Consider the following 7,100-nt stretch of genomic DNA (forward strand, 5'->3'; position numbering starts at 1 on the left):
AGTGTACGGCCAGTTTAAGATTATTGAATGGATAGGATCCTGGTTGTAGGATAGATAACAGACAGTTGTAGTAAATGGAGTGCGGTCACAGGAGGGAAACGTTACCAGTGGATTACACCAGGGATCTGTACTGGGACCAGTGCTTTTTGCAAATGGTATTAAGTGGAAGATGTGCTTTTTGCAGATAACGCAAAGCTATGCCACAGAGTAGACACACCAGGAGGGGTAACACAAGTGATTGATGGTCTAGGGGTAGATGAGAGGAATGGGCAAGAATGTGGTCACTACAGTTTAATGCCAAAAAAAATGCAAAATCAGGCAATTGGGTCTCAAAAAACCCAAAGTTTAAAATATTATTAATGGCTCTATATTGGAAACTACTTAGGAGGAAAAGGGTCTAGGAGTCATTGGGCCTAATTAAGACCTGATCGCAAGAGAACTTTGTTCCCAAAGTGGACAAAACCATACTGCACTGCAGGTGGGGCAGATGTAACAGGTGCAGAGAGTTAGATTTGGGTGGGGGTGTCCAAACTAAAATCTAACTTACAGTGTAAGAATAAAGCAGCCAGTATAAAGAAGTAGTAATACCCCTGTACAGGTCGCTGGCATACCTGAAAACGTTAATATTTTTCAAATCGGGGAGCGTCGACCCAAAAAGGGGACATTGCTTCAAACCTGATGGGCTTGACCTCCGGTAAAGGGGGTGTGGCCTGGTGCTGTAAACCCTTGTTTTTGTCAATTTGGAGGCATGGCCAGCGCTCCCTGATCAGCCCCCCGGCTGCCTTGTTGCACTATAGAGATGCTATACGTGTGCGCGGGACTGTCCTGCCGTGATCAGGAAAGTTGGGAGGTATGCTCATTGGCAGAGGAGAGGCTAGAGCACAGTTCAAAATTCAAATTGAAGAAGAAACACCAACTGCCGGTCAGTCCATTCCGAATGGCAGTTGGTGGCAGTAGGTGTGGCTCCCCTATTTGAATTTTGAACTGTGCTGCAATTCCCCCTAGATCAGCCACTGGTCATTGGTACGACCTCATCTAGAATACTGTGTCCAGTACTGAGGCCATATCTCCAGAAGGATTTAAATACATTAGAGATGGTACAAGAAAGGGCAGCGGAAATGGTGCATGGCCTACATCACAAAACTATAGACCTGTAGGCGCTGGGCGATAAAATGTAAATTATTATATTGCCCAGTGTATATGCCCTGCCGGCGGGGGGGGGGGCTGATTTTATAGTTATGCCACTGGAGGAGGCTGAGTATTAAGTCCATCCCAGTAAGTGGCCCAATCACATCTGGGGGCGTGCGTTCATACTGGTGCCCCTGTCATTGTGGCACCAGTATGAGTGCCGCTTCACCATTAATTTTCAATGGGCTTTTACAGCCCATTGCTGCACCCTGTCCCCTGCCCTCCCCTACACCCCCCCCCCCCCCCCCCGCTGCCCGGAGTTTTAATGTTAACAGCGGGAGGCACCTCTCCTGCTGCCTCCCACCCTCACATGCAGCAGTGTAAGAGGGTGGGAGGCAGCGGGAGAGGTAGAAATTATGAAAATAATAAAAGAAGATATATAAATATCTTCTTTTTATTATTTTCATCATTATGACAGGGGAGGCTCTGCCTCCCCTGACTGCACGTCCCTGATGTGCGGTGATGTGGGGTGGTTGATGTTAGTTCATACCCCCCTTAGTCCTATAGATTCTATTTTAAAAAAGACTGTAAAAAAAATTCTGCAATTAGTACACCTGGGCAATTTCTAATGTCCCCCTAGTGAACTGGGAGCAGCGGTGTGCACCTAGTCAGGAGCCGGAGCGGGGGAGCAGCAGCAAAGCCGGAGCATCAGAGCCGGGGAGTAGAGGCAGAGTCAGAGCAGGGGCGTTGGGAGAATCGGCAGCAGGATGGTGAGGAGCCGGTGAAAAAAGTCCCTGGTGGGTTGCACCAGAGGAACAGACCCACCCTGCGTCATGATGTTACACATTGGACCCGTCTCACGTTGGACATCAACCCAGGGGGCCCCTTCCCTCCCAGTCTGACACTGCCCCAATCCTATCCCTCCCCTTCCTACAGCCTAACCCTATACCCCCAGTGTCTAATCATATCCCTCCCCTTCCTACAACCTAACCCTATACCCCCCCAATCCTATCCCTCCCCTTCCTACAGCTTAACCCTATACCCCCAGTGTCTAATCATATCCCTCCCCTTCCTACAGCCTAACCCTCCCCTTCCTACAGCCTAACCCTATACCCCCCCCCACAATCCTATCCCTCCCCTTCCTACAGCCTAACCCTATACCCCCCATCCTATCCCTCCCCTTCCTACAGCCTAACCCTATACCCCCCAATCCTATCCCTCCCCTTCCTACAGCCTAACCCTATACCACCCAATCCTATTACTCCCCTTCCTACAGCCTAACCCTATACCCCCCCAATCCTATCCCTCCCCTTCCTACAGCCTAACCCTATACCCCCAGTGTCTAATCATATCCCTCCCCTTCCTACAGCCTAACCCTATACCCCCCAATCCTATCCCTCCCCTTCCTACAGCCTAACCCTATACCCCCATCCTATCCCTCCCCTTCCTACAGCCTAACCCTATACACCCCCCACACAATCCTATCCCTCCCCTTCCTACAGCCTAACCCTATACCCCCCCATCCTATCCCTTCCCTTCCTACAGCCTAACCCTATTCCCCCCAATCCTATCCCTCCCCTTCCTACAGCCCAACCCTATACCCCCCAATCCTATTACTCCCCTTCCTACAGCCTAACCCTATACCCCCCATCCTATCCCTTCCCTTCCTACAGCCTAACCCTATACCCCCCAATCCTATCCCTCCCCTTCCTACAGCCTAACCCTATACCCCCCCCCCCCAATCCTATCCCTCCCCTTCTTACAGCCTAACCCTATACCCCCCAATCCTTTCCCTCCCCTTCCTACAGCCTAACCCTATACCCCCCCCCCCCCCCAATCCTATCCCTCCCCTTCCTACAGCCTGCATCAGTAGCAGCAGAGGAGCAGGAGAGAGAGCCGGAGGAAGGAGCAGGAGCAGGTGTTCGGTGAGTGAACACTCCCCCCCCCCCCCCAGCAGCACAGCGGCCACATCGCGCACCCCTCCCGCCTGGGGTGCTCTGGTGCCTAGCACCGGCCCTGCCTATCTCCAACCTTCCCCAAGTGCCTAGCTCGAACCCTAGACTTAAGGCCCATAGACAGAATGCAGCCCGAGTTCAGCGGCAGTGCACATGGCATGGTTTTGCCTTGTAAGTTAATTCCCCTTTAAAAAAACCTCCAAGTTCGGCGGACATCTCGCACGGACGCTGAACTCGGGCGGCATTAAATCTCGCCCTGTCTTTCCAATCTGGCTGGTTGGAATGAAAATCTGGAATTTTTGGGAAACAAATTACAATCAACCATTTGCCGTCCTCTGCATAAATGGATTTAACAAACTTGTCTGAATGACTATTTTTGTCTGTTTTTCCATGTTTAGGAGCAAATGGTCAATTGTCATTTGCTCCCAAAATTTTCCAGATTTTGCAATCCAACCAGCTAGATCGGAAAGATAATCTTCTAGTGTGTATGGGCCTTTAGCCTTTTCTGCGTCAACCTTTTCACCCTGTTGAAGTAAGTCACTGTCGACCAATTACTTGTCATCATTGTGACCTTGTCGACTATCTGGCTACGCTCGCCACCTATTCTATTCTCCCTCTATGGGGGTCGTGGACCCCCACGAGGGAAAATAGCAGGTGGCCGTTGGGATCCCGACGTCGGGTAAATGCCTGTCGGGACCCCGTCCGGCACCCCCACATAGACGGGCCCCCGGGGCTATGCAGATCTGGACAGAAGCGTAGACAGGTTCCAGACGTACATTGTACATCCAGCATATGCTGGTGGATAATGCCGCTTCTGAACCCAGACACCCGGTACAATAAGCGCATGTGCGCCATCCGGTAGCTGCTCCGCCTGACGTGCAGTCATCTCTGACCCGTACTACCCACAAACAGACCTTGGGATTGTGAAACCATGATCGCTGCACATGTGACACACGTGTAAATCTGTCTCCGTGTCCCCACGTGCAACCATCTATAGTCATGCGGAACATTATGCGCTCCTGGAATTACAAGGCGGATCTGATGCTTGATCTTGCATAGAGGTCACCGTCATCATCATCGTAGGACCACTGCCCTTTCCACAGGTCGCTTCACCGCTGCCGGATGACCAGCTCAGGGTCGGATCCCCTCTCTGCTGCTTCCACTCCTTTGTTCTGTATGATTGATGGTTCCCAACGTGTAATTACACTTATCCATTACCAGGTGAAAGCTCCTAGGACGTCTCGGGGAAAAGTCAGATTTCTCCGTGACCCTTTAACAAGAAACGTACAAGTTATTTATATCATAAGCTGAAGCCACCGGATACAACACGCAGCCACCTAGGTACTATGGCTACCTGCCGTGTCATCGCCCGCATTACACTACATAGACGCTACACACCGCTCGGTCACACATCAACTTACCGTCACTAAATATACAGCAACAGGTACAAAGTTGACACGGAAAAAATGTTGACACAAAGAACCTGATTCATACTTGCTCGCTGCACTGCGGGAGTTCGGAGCCCGGGGATCAGGTAAACGCCACCCCACCGAACGCACTCCTGTGCATGGCTGCCTACCGTGCACATGCGCAGTTCTATAAATCACTCGGACTGCAAATTCGTGGCCCAGCGAATAGGTCTGAATCAGGCCTAAAAACCATTCGGCAATGGCAAAAAGTCAACACACGCAAAAGGTCGACGTGATTTTGCACATCTATTTTTTTCAATAACAATAGCCCCCAATTAGTGTAGCACGTACCCCCGCAAGCCTCGCTTTGATCGCCATGTGTTACTGTCCCCAGCCGCAGGCCACCTGGATCGTACATCAGAAGTCCAATAAAATAAAAAAAAATGGGAAAAATGGTGGTCCTCAGCAGAAGAACGGAGCCACCGGGACCAGCGAAATAGGTAAGCCTGCGGGGTATTGGGGGGAGGTGTAACTATAGCACCGCAGCCCCCGGCGCCCCCATATGCACAGCGCCCCCCCCCCCCCCCCCCCCCCCCCCCCGCGGTGGCGGGGGCTGCGGTGCTATAGTTACGCCACTGGGGAGCAGGTTTCAGTAAGCTAAGTGAGGAGAGGGGGGGGGCCGGACTGGAAATGAGTCCCGGGCCCCAAAATTCCTGTGTTTAGCAGCATTACATGCACATGGGCGGTATGACTGGTGAGTCCCTGAGCACCCATACACGTGTGTTTAGTAGCATTACATGTGTATTATCCTACCCGAAAATCCTGTCCCACTCCAGGCGGGGCAAGCCTACCGGGATGTGGCCAGTCTCCTGTGACCCCCCTCGGCAGGGGGGTCTGTGGGAGTAAATTATTACTAAAATACCGGCATTGCACAGTGGGGGGGGGGGGCGTTTCCATGAGGACGCAATTGTGCTGACCACGCCCCCACTTGAATGATCCGCCGGCTGCTCCACCCCTGTCCTGCCCCAAACTGGGTATTTACAGACAGTCAAAAAGGTAGGAGGGCCCTGTTCGCAGGCTTACACTCTATAGGGCGTAATGACAGTTTGTATGTACTGTACACCTGGGCTGGCACAGACAGCCCTACAGTTAGTCAATAGCCACCTGGATGTTGGGGGAACTAAAAGTCCCAGCAATCCCTGCCAATCAGAAGCCATCCTACTCCCTGCAGTTCTTCATCAGGATGAGATCAGTGACTGCCGGGTGATGCTGAGACTTGTAGTTCCACTATAGCTGCAGAGCATACACAGGTGTGCTGCCCATTGTCCTGGGTATAGGAAGGTGCTGTGGTACATAATTGCTGTAGTGAGGAGCTGGTCCCCACATAGGCTGCAGTGTACCATCACCAGGGCCATAGGCCTGCACCCAGGGTCTGCAGGGTCTGCAGGTCATCGCCTGTACTGAGAACAGGATGCAGTCAGACTGTGACCCCAGGGTCAGCACACTTCCTAACAGGCAGCAGGCAGCTATTACAGGACAGCAGGCACAGCCTAATGCTCCAAACAGGGGGGGGGGGGGGGGTCATTACACCTGCTGTGGGGATAGGGTCATGTATCAAATGTCAGCTGTCACCCACTGAGTTACATTGTATCATGTATCTGCCTCTGATCTGTCTGTGCGTCATATCTGTGCCTCAGGTCTATTTGTGCGTCATATCTCTGCCTCTGATCTATCTGTGCGTCATATCTCTGCCTCTGGTCTATCTCTGCGTCATATATCTGCCCCCTGAGCTGTCACTGAATAATGAATCTGCCTCTGATCTATCTCTGCGTCATATATCTGCCCCTGATCTGTCACTGCGTCATATATCTGCCTCTGATCTGTCACTGCGACATATATCTCCCCTGATGTCTCACTGCGTCATATATCTCCCCTGATGTCTCACTGCGTCATATATCTCCCCTGATGTCTCACTGCGTCATATATCTCCCCTGATGTCTCAATGCGTCATATATCGCCCCCTGATCTATCTCTGCGTCAGATATTTGCCTCTAGGTATAATATGAAAGTAGGAGGTTAGAATGGAGCAGTGCACAGGCGGGTGTTACCCAGGGCTACAAGCTTATAGTATATGTTCTAGGATGGATGGATATAGATAGTGTGTTTATATATATATATATATATATGGAAAGAAGATGTAGAGGTGCGCTCAAGAAGTGGTTTCACCAGTCCACAATTTATAAAAATACAAAGTATTTATTCTTTACGGTAAAACAGTTTAAAAAGATACAGGTTATGAAATCGTTTATAATCAATTTCGTGGTACAGTACAGGACTTCAATCACAGGTGCATCATGATCATACGAGAAACCCTACGCGTTTCGTCCCCTAGGGACTTCTTCAGGGGTAGTACACCAAGATCGATAAGCTTTTTGAACCTTGATTAAATATGTGGATATGGGGTTACACTCTTAGGTGAGTGCTTAAGATGGTGATGTAGTCACCGTTGTAGGTCTACCAATCCTGTGCTGGTTCATTCAATGGATTGCAGCGTTTTCAGAGTTCAGAGCGCAAAAAACAGCCTCTTCAGCTGATGTCCTTTTCAACG

This window comes from Crinia signifera, chromosome 8 (assembly GCF_055691185.1).
Source record: "Crinia signifera chromosome 8, ASM5569118v1, whole genome shotgun sequence".
Taxonomy (NCBI): Eukaryota; Metazoa; Chordata; class Amphibia; order Anura; family Myobatrachidae; genus Crinia; species Crinia signifera.